The 13,078-nt window shown below is 44.7% G+C and overlaps 1 protein-coding gene across 3 annotated transcripts in view; it reads right to left on the reverse strand.

The window, feature by feature from the left end:
• DENND2B (DENN domain containing 2B) overlaps window positions 1–12,411 on the reverse strand; it is a 182,077-nt gene extending 169,666 nt beyond the window's left edge. The window contains exon 1 of one of the 3 annotated variants that reach the window (XM_030039877.2): window positions 12,296–12,411. The gene's annotated coding sequence lies outside the window, so the exon portion shown is untranslated. Of the gene's footprint in view, window positions 1–11,517; window positions 11,955–12,295 lie in introns of those variants that run through there. The other 2 variants (XM_030039874.2, XM_030039880.2) reach the window with 2 other exon arrangements.
• Between the last annotated feature and the right edge of the window lie 667 nt (window positions 12,412–13,078).

The raw sequence follows: 13,078 nt of genomic DNA on the forward strand, positions 1-13,078 counted from the left end.
CTGCCAAACAGATTTGTTACACAGTTAATAAAGCAGAAAAATAAGGTATTTATGTAGCATGTTTAACTGTATAATATATTTGTATTATTCTGTTTAAATGAAAGTGTAACCTGATAGATGCTACAATTACTGGACAATGGGAAATGTGATGAGAAAAAGGAAAGTCAGAACTGCTTCTGCATCACAAAAAATAACATAACAGTGCCCTTGCACAGTCCTGCTTTAACAGGCCTATAAAACCTATATGCTTTGAGCCTCTAACAAGACTGCCCAGCTGAGAGCTGGTGAATTTTCAGGTGCCCTGGAGGGTCCAGCTACTTCAAGGGAGTAGTCTTGAATACTGTTTACTGGGTCATTCATCATTGCTATTCCTTCCCTTCAGGGCTTCACCTCATATTTGGCAAAGGAGCATAGCTGCAGCTCCTTCCAATGTCAACACCTTTTCTTTGCTTGGCTAGAGGTGTCAGTGCAGAACAAACACAAGGTACTGCCTTCCTAAGTTCAGAGCTCCCCAAGTCACATACACTTCTCAGGCTCAGTCTTCTGCTCACTGAAACTTTACAGTAACTGGCATCACTCTTCAGAGTGCAAGTTCAGCCCATCACACCTTTTCCAGGTTAGGAAAGAAATGCAACAAACTTCAAAGGTACATGTCATAACAAATAGCTTAATACGAACATCTAGTGGTAACTTTTGCTTCTTTAACATGCAGATCTCAGGAATACATGGAGAGATACCAGTTACCGCTTTACAGAGGCACAGAGAAACTGAGGTTGCAGATAACGGAATGACTTAGAGGACCTCTGAGCAAGTGAACAACAAAGCAGGGAACAGGACAAGAGATTTGCAAGCTAGTATCTCTTTACCTGTGTTTACGTCTTTCTATAGACATTGTACTTAGCAGTAGTTGCTTCTGAAAAAGAAATTATTCTCTTTTGGATAAAGAACACCGTGCTTTTCTTTATGGGCAATTATTCCCAGAGTGGATAAAAATCAAAGGGATAAGAGTACAAAACCACTGATGTTACAGAGCAAAGCTGTTTTCTTCTGAGTTTGAAAACAAAAGTAAAGCAGATATTTTGGGGTAAAATTGTTTTAAGAAAGAGGTACTTTTCTGTTTCAGTAGAGATATATACAGACATGTATAAGTATCTTTAATACAAGGAAAACACTGAAACAATAAGTTGCTGACTTGCTTGCAATACTTAATCACATTCCTACTGTGAAGTTCCTGAGTTCCCTCTACGAAGAACATGTGGATGTTTTATTGTTAAACAATTAGGCCAAAGCCACACTGAGGATTTTTGTATCTGGTTCAAACTGACTTTAATGGAAAATGAGCATCTAACTCTCATAAGTGACACTCAGCATAGTTGTACAAAAGGCCAGAGCATTTTTTATTCTATTTGAATCTAGCCTGGTTAAGGCTTTGTAGAGAGCTGAGAACCCATAAATAAAGATAGGAAATTGTGAAGGCAGAAAGGGTCTTTGTCTCCTCCACTCCCTGGTCAAAATGTTTAGGGATAACTGAAACATCTGCTGTGCTAATTTGTGTATCAAACTAACCTCTGTTTACATCAATAAAAAGGGTGTTACAGCCAATTTAATCAGCATACAGAAAATGCTGCTTGGAATATTTGTGAAATGGTATGGATATCATAACTATTCAAAAGATAGTAATTTAAATATACTCTACATAAGATGTAAACCTGGACTGCACATTGATGTACAAGAGTGTATCTTTGCCTCTTGGCATAGATTTATAAGGGGGGGTGGGGGGGGAGTAGATACAAAATAACTGCCACCTTGTAACCAGAAATAATGGTTATGGCTAAGTCTCAAAAATCAAACAGTAGATACAGAAGAACTCATGCTTTTCAAGGAAAAAAAAAATGGATTAACAGCGTATCTCTCTATATACGTTAGTCCATTAATAAATATTTGAGATTAAGTAGTTAAGAAACACAGTATTAAAAGCCTAAACTATCCTGCTAGTCTCACCACCTAATCACACAAATTTTGAAATTAAGTAACTTCACTTAAAATCACCTTCTAGTTGAAAAAAAGCCTTTTGAAACACTGAAGGGCAGCAGCAGTATTGTCATCTCAAATGCACTACTCCGGGTATTTATTTACAGTTCAAGATGAAAGAAAACATTTTGCCTCAAAATTATATTTCTGATTTTCCTAAGACTTAAACTGAAAATGGAGAGAAAAGGTTTTATCTGTTCCCAGGATTACCTTCTTGAACGTTCTCATCAGTATTGATGCTTCCTTCATCTACCAAAGTTATATGCAGTCTTTCATTCATTCACATTTTGTTAAGTGTTTTTAGATTTACAAATGAAAGATGCTACACTGCTGCAACATCTCATCATCTTTCTGCCATTGTCTGAATTCAGCTCCTGGTTTTTATTGTCATTTGCCCTACTCCAGAAACCACTAATCCTAATTTGATTCAGAAGCTCTCATCATTCTGATTTTTAAGATCCACATGATAAAGCCTAGAGATTAAAATAACATTATCTCCATTAGCCCCAGGTATAGGATTCCTGCATCCAGTTTGTAGAAGTTATGGAGGTTAAGTCCCTTTGTTGTATACTGAAGGAAAACAAACAAACAAACAACAAAAACACAACACACCCCCCCCCCCATATATCTAATTTATGTGAATGAGTCTTGAATCAAAAAGTCTCTCTGACTCTGACTCTCTGACTATCCAACATTCAGGGCCATGCTAAGCCTCCACAAAAAACTTTCTTTCAAAACAGCTGACATGTACTTGCCTTTTACTCTTTGCTTAACTGGGGCGGGGGGGCAGGGGCAAAGAGCTGGATTCAGAAACAATTTGAAAAGCCACAGCCAGAAAAAAAGTGCCAGGTGAGGAAGAGCTGAGTAGACACTGCCTATATGCTGGGATAGTTCACCTGGTCCAAATGATGCTGTTTTGTGTGGTGTCCGCCCCAGCTAACCTTCCGACTACATGTTTGCCTGGGCTGGACAAGCAGATGCGGTTGCCAACCTGTTCTGCTGCAAAGCATAGGGGAAAGGGAAAAGGAAGTTTCAGTCCAAGACAAAGTACTACGCTATCCAGGACTGGATTCCTGCTGCTTTTTCCATTATCCATGGGCTCACGAATATGTGTGTCCCTCAAAATTAATTACATATTTTAATTTCTTACATGAATATGCCAGTGAACTTAATTATTCTGCTTCCAGAGCATACCTCCAGCCCAGTAGCTCAGATACTCTTCTACAGGGCAAAAAGTTCTACTATCTCTCCAAACTTAATAGGCCAGATTCTTTCCTCTATCACATCAGTCTATCCACAGTAGTTCTGGATTGATACTAGTATGTCAAAAATTACAGTTGGTTCATCTTATACTCTCTGTGCATAATTATGCTCTCCACTAAAAATAATTATAACGGATTGAACCATTAATCTTCAAAAGAGAAGTTGGCTTCACCCAGCGCAGAAAGTAAATTCTCTCATCTTTCTTAAAAGCTGTGCTTTCATGGTAGGTATTAACCTCTTCAGTTTTTCAGTTGCCAGAAATATCACAATATACAACAATCCACTCAACTGAAAAGATAAGACAATCATTTCCCTTCAGCCATGTATCCTGGAGCGTCCCCTCCAGGTACAATCTCATGGAGGTAGATGGATAAACAAATAGTGTATTTTTCTCATAACTTTTTACCCTCCACTGTTACTCTCTCTCTGAAACATGTGTTTGCCACTGAAAACTTGATGGCTCTCTCACTGTTTCATTTGGGAGACATCATCTTAGCTGCACATTCATCAACTTCTCCATTAGTTTCTCCAACTCAGAGATAACTGTCTTGCAGGGAGAGAATTCAAGGGCAAACAAAGCCAGAATTAAAGCTAAATCTCAAACAAATCTTATGTGATACTGGTTTTAGAGTGCAAAGCACAATCTGACATCTCTCTTGGTGTTCCACTAAATACAAATCTGAGCACCAGAAGAAATGGCAAAGCAGAGGAATATGTCACCAGCTGACTTCTTGCAGCTCAGATAGCTGCTATCATGGACTGTCAAAGACAGATAAGAAGCCTCGATACTCGCAGGCAAATGAAGATCTCTCCGTCACCATTTATCCCCTTTCTAGGGCCTAATGAACCCCAAGCCACAGTTAAGTGGTACACACAAAATCTAGGTCTCTGTTCTGGTTTTGGCTGGGATAGAGTTAATTTTCTTCATAGTAGCTGGTATGGGGTTATGTTTTGGATTCGTGCTGAAAACAGTGTTGATAACACAGGTGTTTTCCTTACTGCTGAGCAGTGCTTACACAGAGCCGAGGCCTTTTCTGCTTCTCACCCCACCAGCAAGTAGGCAGGGGGTGCACAAGAAGTTGGGAGGGGACACAGCCAGGACAGCTGACCCCAACTGACCAAGGGGATATCCTAGACCATATAACATCATGCTCAGCATATAAAGCTGGGGGAAGAAGGAGGAAGGGGGGGGGGGGGCATTCGGAGTGAAGGCATTTTGTCTTCCCAAGTAACCGTTATTCATGATGGAGCCCTGCTTTCCTGGAGGTGGCTGAACACCGGCCTGCCGATGGGAAGTAGTGAATGAATTCCTTGCTTTGCTTGCATGCACAGCTTTTGCTTTACCTATTAAACTGTCTTTATCTCAACCCACGAGTTTTCTGACTCTTACCCTTCCAATTCTCTACACCATCCCACCAGCAGGGAGTGAGCGAGCAGCTGTGTGGTGCTTAGTTGCCAGCTGGGGTTAAACCACAACAGTCTCACATCCATTTACAGCCTGGACGCAGTGGCACCACAACTATAGGGTATGACACATACAGTTCATTAAAGCCCAGCTGCTGGGCTGAGAGTGCTTTGAGGGAGGCTCAAGGGCTAAAAGGAGAAAGAAAAGAAACACACTAAGAAAAGCCAAAGAGAAAAGAATGACAAATGTTTTCCTGGGAGCTAACAGGTGAGTTTCCCCAAAGCACAGGGGTTTAGTTGAAGCTTTACTTGCATGTAAAATGGCAAGAGTCTGAGGGCCCTTGATTCTTTTGAATTTAATTTTTCTAGGGAGTTACCTGTGTTGTCCAAGTTACGTAGCCACAGGAAAAGCAGGGCAGGCCAATGAAGATTATCCCCAACTCACCTTGGAAGGATGAGAAGATAGCTCTGCCACCTGGCAATATCGCCCTTTACTTCCCAGGCCCAAGGACATCTCTGGAGAGAAAGACCAGTTCCTCTGCTGGCTGCTCTGCAACTACAACAGCAAAAGCCTCCGAGAGTCCTGTTCAAGATGTTGGTTCAGAAGATAATAAAGCATTGAGCCAATCAGCAGGAAAACCCTCAGCACCAACCCCTGGCACTGGTGAGGGCAGAGCTGAAGCACAACTCCTGTGAAAGCAAGGAGGGAGGCTTAGAAGATATCCTGAGGTTTGTTAATACCAGAAACAGACAATCAAGGTTGTGCCATTAAAGGTCAGGAACACCCATGAGTGTCACATGGGCTTTCAGATAAGACAGGTGCCAAGAAGGAGACAGCATGAGCTCCTAGTGCTTGCCCTTGGTTTTTCTTGCATTACAGTTGAATAATTCAGGATATTTACTTGTTTCCACAGGAGAAATGGTGATGGATACATCCATAAAACACCAAGAGAGAAATATGCATATAAACCTAAAGGTGCATGAATTGTACTGACAAGTACTGAATGCTATTTTAACAGTTTTGGAGATTGTTAAGTAAATTTACAAAAGGCCTATAGGGAGGTTCAGATTATTTTAGGCCTTTTCTTTCTGATCCCTTTCTGTTCTTTCCTACTCCGATCTCACCTCTCTTTCAAGTCAGCCATTTCTTACACAGTTTGAGTGGCATGGGGGATGTTCTGCTAAAAGACTAAAGTTAACAATATAGCAGGGATATAGCAGGCAGTAAAACACAAGCTGTGGTGTGGAACTGCTGCCCAATTTGCAACTTAACAGTGGAAATAATAAGACTCTGCCATCACACAGGAGATTTGGTAAGCTTTTGCACTTTGCTGATCTGCCATATCTTCAAAACAATATTCCTGGTTAATAAACCTCATTTGAACAACAGTGGCTAATAGAATCTTGTCAGCCTAGAGCTGGGATTAAGAGATGAGGCAAACTGGAAACTCCAATCATTATAACCCTGTAGCAAAAATGAGAAGCACTTTCACACACAGCAAGTCAATATGCCCCATTTTTCTTTAGCACACTGTGCCCATGCAGAAAGAAACATGACTTCAGGCCCTTTCCAGTGACCTTGAGTGATAAGAGTTTCCACCAGGACAAATGATCAAAATCATTAGAGCTCCTCATTCATTCCACCCTGTCTTGCAAAAACTATTTGTACTCCCTCAAAGAAGTTAACAATGTTGAAAGCAAAAATGTCAAGAGACAGATCCATCTCCTGACTTGAAGGACTTCTCAGAACAATGAACAGAGTCCGTGTCTGGAACATCTGCTCCTCCCTGAAGAAGGGTTGCAAGATCTTCCGGGGCAGCTCTCCTAAAGTACTTTGATCTCTGCCCTAGTACTTGGAATAGCAGGCTGAGCAGGGCGCTTTGCACAATGCTAGCCAGTTAGCATCTGTCCCCTATGATTGTGACTGGATGTCCCATGAAGACAACCAATCTTTTTCTTAAGGGGAAAAAATGCAAACCAGTAATTCAGTGTGACAACCCTGTCAAAATGATGAAATGAATAATAGCACTAAAACTTCACACAACTACTGTTTTTAATAACGTGGGAGTTAGGGAACAATGTTAAATGTTTCAACTCAAAGACCTGGTTTCCTGCATTGGCACCAGCGCTAACACTAAATGTTCATAAATCATTTTTACATCTTCATTTTAAAGAGAAATTAGGAGACATATACACTTAAACTGATATTACATCCCATTCCTCTGTGTGTGAACACACACAGGCTGCATTTCCGACAGAAACTCACTGTGCTTTCAGTGTGTCCTTAAGGATTTCTCCATTTGCACAAATTCACTGAAGTCTCAGCTACACTGCAGCAGCTGACAGGTTTTCATCATACAGATACAGCACAAACAAGCTTATCTTCAAAGAATAGTGAAAGGTGGCATTAAAAATGAACACCTACTCTTGTCCTATGTTTCTCAACCTAACAAACACATCTCCAAGGTCAGAAGCTTACAGCAGAACATATCAAAAGCACTGGCTATATGAATTGTAGCATTTGTTTACCTAAACAGTTCTATCTGGGTATACACTCCAGATAGAGAACAAATTAGGTTACTCTAAACATGTTCACTGTGGATTAAGCTAATGCAGTCTTCTTCCAGACTAGGTTGGCTAAGAATACAAAGTTACAGACCTCAACTAATAAGTAGGAACTCTTATTGTAACTCATTTTAACTCAATCACCTCAATCTATCATCTCCAGTTCTCTGCAACTAAACTATCATATCTAATTTCAAACTCTGGTTAACAGCAACAGACCCAAATAGAAAGGCATACCCAAACAGAAGGCTGGTTTGGCCATAAATTGTTAATGTACTAGCTGGTCCCTATTGCTACAGTTTGTAGTAAGATAGACTTCAGAAAGTTCAACTGCTAATGGAGAATAAATCTTTCAGGCTCAGTCCCTAGTGAATAAAAACTTTTTAACAAAATCTGACAGCTGTTCAAAGCCTGTATGAATGAAAAGAGGACTTAAATCTGAAACTCCATGAGCAAGCATACCCATTGTTCAAATCAGTCCTCAAACTTTATTTCTGCACACCCGAACAGCAAGGACCAGGAAAACAGTAGCTACAAAGGGAGGAGGATCTTCACCATGGCCCCTCTCTACCAAGGCAGAGCTCTAGAGCAGCACAGGAGACCAGGATTTCCAGAGTCTGTGCAGCACCTCATAGGTGGGCAGGACTTCTCTTCCGTGACATTTAACTTGACACATCTCACCAGCATAAGGCATTTCTACATGAAAAAGAAGCAAGATACAGGAAAAGATTTTGTGGTTGGATTAGGGGTAAGAGTGACCAGTACTAACTCTCAGCTGTACATACACCTGAAAAACATATCCAAAACTATTCCCAAAAAGGGGAATTTCAGATCTTGTAGGGTGTGACTCTCCAAGGCTTGGCAAAGCCACATATAACCTCACCAAAGTTCAATATGACTATGAGTGTTTACAAGCACAAGGAGTAGACCAAATTGAGAATGTAAATATTTGGATTTGGTTCCCCAAACTTGCCTCTATCTGTACTGCCAACTAAATCCCAACTGCAGACCAAAAAGTCTGAAAAGCAACAGTTGCACACACTTTACAGCATAGAGACAAAACTAACACACATGGCACTCAGCGTTGGGGGTGGGGAAGTAATTTGTAATCTAAACTGAACTTATGTTAAACAAGACATCAGTGAAGTTTACACCAAAACTCAACTTGACTCAGCTATCATTTGGTATATTTTGAAAGTGTGATCAGTCCAAATGTTGGTCCTCTGCCCTGCAAGAGTCTAGGTTACATTAACCATATCTAGATTACTCAAGACCCCATAGACGACATGATGGATCTAGCACCAGTGGTAACTTTGACCTAAACCACATTCTCTTAAGCCATCAAAAGCAAGTACTTCTATCTTCCGGGCAGATGAGTTGAGGAAAGTCTTCTCTGGATGCAAAGTAATTTATTTAGCAACCTCAGTCACATATTCAGAATTGATTTAGGATACCAAATCACCTTGAGTTCTCAACACCCATGGCTTTGGGGGTTTTTTTAAGTTTTATGCCAGTTTTTTTAGCTATAGGTAAGGATGGCAGTCAGGGATCCATTCAAGAGAGCTGAGACCTCCCCCGCACACAGATCCCAAGGGATACACTGTATTCTCAGCTGCCAGTTCCCAGCTCTTCTCAGAAAGTGTTAAATGCCTTTTAGTCCTACGTCTCCATTGCAGACACTCACTGGAGGGAATCAGAAAGGCAAGCATGTCACCAAGACCAGGATTTTTTTTTTTTTTTTTTTTTTTTTTTTGTATGATAAGAATTTGGGCCTCCTCACTCCCACTACTGTAAACTAACAAAATGTCCATCCTCTCCCTCTTTAGTTAAGTGGGAAAAGTACAAATCTGGTTCTTTAGCTTTACTCAACTGTGGGAAACTTGGGTTTGCTCTCCAGTTAAAAGCAGGCTCTTCAGCACACTTCACAGTGACCTCTTCACAAGGGGCTAGTATCATTTCTTTAAATGCCCCTACACTAAAAATAGTCCTGCTTCCTAAACATGAGTGCCTAGCAGTTCCAGGCATTCTGAGATCTTGCATACCACTTTATTTTTTTTAAGCTGGCAACATTTATTTAACCAGCAATTAAAAAAAGGAGGCCCAGCCACCCCAGTGATTCTTCCCAGAGGGTCTTAGATGTTTATGAAACACAATGAAAACAATAAAGTGGATAAAATCATGCTATTCCATCAAGTCCTTGGCAAGACTTCTCAACCAAGAATAAATTGGCATGGTACATTACAGTCAACAGATTACACAATGGTTTACAGGGTCACCAATAATAAGGGGTCACACACTCCTTAAAGAGCTACAGCATACGTTAAAAGTCACTTGCTTAAAGGGAAACAGCAATGCTTGGTCCTGAGCTCCTTGGAGCAAATTCTGGCAGCCACAGCATGAATGCACTGTAAGGGTAGGAGAGGACAAAAGGCGCCTCTCCTCCCCAGCACCAGGAAGGGCAGTGACTACACTGAGCAAGCTGGCTGGTGGAGTTTAGCACCCTGAAGGGAGCAAAAGAAAGCCAGGCCAGCCAGGACTCTCTTATTTCTGCACACGAAAGAACACATGCTATATACTTTTAGGAGCAGGACACTCTCCGTGCCCCAGTGAGGCCCAGCACCGCCCACCCTATCACCCCTTCCCAAGGAGCCCCGCTCCTCACCCCTCCATACTCTCAGAGGAAAGTGGTTCCACCCCAGAAGCAAGATGGCAGTTCCCTGTCAGTCTAGTTGCTCTTAACAATGTATATAGACTGTAGCTAGCTTTAAAAGGTGCTCGGCTATATTCTTAGGTAACTTGATAAAGTAATCATAATTGCTTAAATGTGTTGCAGTTTTCCTTTAAATAACTAATGTTGAAGCAAGAGGGAAACAAATGGTCAAAGCCATAAATCTTACTCACCCACCAACATGGTAACAGATTTCCACTATGCCACCTGCATAACCTGATCATCAAAATGAAAGTTAAATTTTGAAATTCCTAAACATGCATGATTTTCTCAAATCTCACCTTAAATGCAAGCTACTCCTACCTTTGCTCTGTTAACTTACCCTTCCACTATATGGAATATTTTCATCTACTGATTATCTATTAATCATGTATAAACAAAACATTATCAAGTCTTAAAGGCAAATCATCCTCACTTCAATTCATCCTACCCTGCATCATCAGAAATCAGACTACAATGAACAGTTTCATCCTTATCTTTCACAAGTTTTGATCACTACAGGTGGTTTTTACTGGATTATTCAATATCTGGCTGAAGTTAAAGACTTACTACTCAGAACAAAAAATTAAAGAAAACCTATTCCCCAAAGTCAGTGCAACAGTAAAACAAGGGTGTAGAAAACACTACTATTGACATACTCCATGCAGTAATACTATGCATCCGGCTTCATTTAGCTTGACTACTAAAATTCAAAGTACATTTCAGTGATAAAACTGAAGTAAACATAAGAAGGCTCTCTCATATGTAGCCGCTACTCTTTGATTGCGGTGACCCGCTGCTCCTTAGTAAAGCAAACGCTTGGTACCAAGCCAAGAGCAGTACATCTGATTTTCCCACCAAGTGAACTGCTGAAGCAGCTCCCTTAGCTCTTCAGCTAAATGCGTCTTGGGATCCTAAAGTCTTCCGCCGGAGTCCAGGTGGCTCCTCTACTCTTTTCAACACGCATGCAAACATTACAGCCGGCTGGATAGACGACTCGAGTGGGCAGTGGAAGGGAAAAGAAGTGCCACAGCTCCCCATCCCTCTCCAGACCAGAGCCCCACGCACGGCGGGATGGCTCTGCAGCCCGGTTATAGTTAACCGAGGTGGTCTCCTGGGCTCTGTCCCTCCGGGGTGCCTCTGCCCTCGCCACCCACGCGAGAAGAAACGTCCCGCGAGGCACGGCGGTGGCACGGGGCGCACCAGCGCGGGAGCACCGACTCCCCGCTCCGCCCGTGCGCAAGGAACCCGCGCCCATCCGCGCTCCCCCCGGGCAGGGCAGGGACCCCCGCAAGGATCGCGGGGCCGGCCCGCACCGGCACGGCCACCGCCGGCTCCGTTGCCGCGGGGGCTCCGCGGTCCGGGGAGCCTCAGGGCCCGGGGAGCCCCCGCATCCCCGGCCCGCCCCGCTCCCGGGAGGCGGCCGGCTCGCAGGGACGGCGAGCCGGGGCACGATCGATCGTTTCTCCCCCCTCCCCAGCCCCGCTCCCCTGCCCGGGTCCCCAGAGGCGACCACCGACCCGGCAGCGCGGCTCCCCGGCCCTTACCGAGCCGCGCAGGGATGCGCTCCCTCCGCCGGACGCCTGCAGCCCCCGTCCCGCAGCCCGGGCGGTTGTAGCTTTTTTGGAGAAGCTGGGAAGAGGGAGAGAAAGAAAGGGGGGAGGGAAGGGGGAGGGAAGGGACTGAGATCGAGGGAGAGAGAAGTATGCAAAGGCAGGAAGTGGAGACGGCCACGGCCAGTGCGGGAGATTAATGGGAACCAGTCACCCGGCAGCCAACAAAGAAACCTGCTCCCCCAGCGCAGCCCGGCCCGGGCTGCAGCCCCGCGGCGGCCGGGCAGACCCGGGCGGCCGAGCCACCGCTCCCGCCGGCAGCGCTCGGCCCCGGCCCCGCGGAGGGGTGGGCGCCGCCCCCCCAAACGGCCCCAGACCCGTGTCCTGGCCAGGCGGGAGGGAAGGAGGGAGGGAAGCAGCCTGCCGGGGCCGGGCAGGACCGGCCGGTCCGCGGGGAGATGCGATGGGCAGAGGAGGAGGAGGGGAGAACTGAGCCCCCCGTCTGACAATCTTCCTCCTCCCTCTACCCCGGAGGAGCGACACCGCTGGTTTTTTTATTTAAAACACTACGAGGGCTGGGCTCCTCTCCGCGCGGAGCCGCTTGCGGGGAAGAAAGGAAGGAAGGAGGAGAGCGAGCGGCGCGCTTCCTGCGCTCGGGCGCCGAGCAGATGGTTTCAATCAGAGCGCCGGGGATGGGCGAGCGCCCGGGGCGGCGGGACGCGGGGCGGCCGCGCTTTCCAAGCTCCCCGGGGTAGCTTCGGAGTAACAGTACCTGTGGCGAAAGAGTGGGGGAGAGGGAGGCAGCGGCATGCCTCCGAACTTCATTCCGGCTCCCTCGGTTCAAATCCAGCCTACTGGGACCAGCTACCGACAGCGATTTTGTCACGCTCTGCTCCCGGGGGAGTGGAGCCCCCGGTGCCCCGCTCGGAGGCACGCCGCGGCCAGGGTCCCTCCGCACGGCAGGGCTCTGCGTGGCGCAAGCGACAAGGCAGGCATACTCCACGCAGGCCACGAACAGCATCGCAGGGGCCAGCTCCCCGGCGCGCCTGTCCCCGTGCTTCTGCGGCCGTAACCGATGAGGAACCCGCACAAGTCGTTTGATATAAAAACCATACAAAAGAGGCAGGATACTAGCTCTTAGCAGAACCATGAGTACTGCAAAATACAAAGACTGCACCTAAATCTTGAAGTGTTATGTAAGCATTTATAAAACAAGTCACTTCACAATATATTAACCAAATGATAATAGGAACAGAAGAAAAATAGCGAGAAGAGCGACACGTGTATTCTGCAACTGGAAATACAAATTCCAGCACTATGCATTTCTTGAACTTTAAGCACATGTTTACTTTCTTTTCATTGACTGAAATGGAACCGAAATGGTGCTCAGCGTTAGGCAACTGCTTATGAGCTTTCCTACACAAGGATACTTCTCTGAACCCAGAGCCGAGTACTCAGGACAAACTATTCTTGGCTTTCACCACCTCATCAACAAAATAAGATATATTGTCTTGAGACACCCTGATCCATTATCCCACATGACAAGGAAATCTGG

The sequence above is a fragment of the Aquila chrysaetos genome, chromosome 16 (assembly GCF_900496995.4).
Source record: "Aquila chrysaetos chrysaetos chromosome 16, bAquChr1.4, whole genome shotgun sequence".
NCBI lineage: Eukaryota > Metazoa > Chordata > Aves > Accipitriformes > Accipitridae > Aquila > Aquila chrysaetos.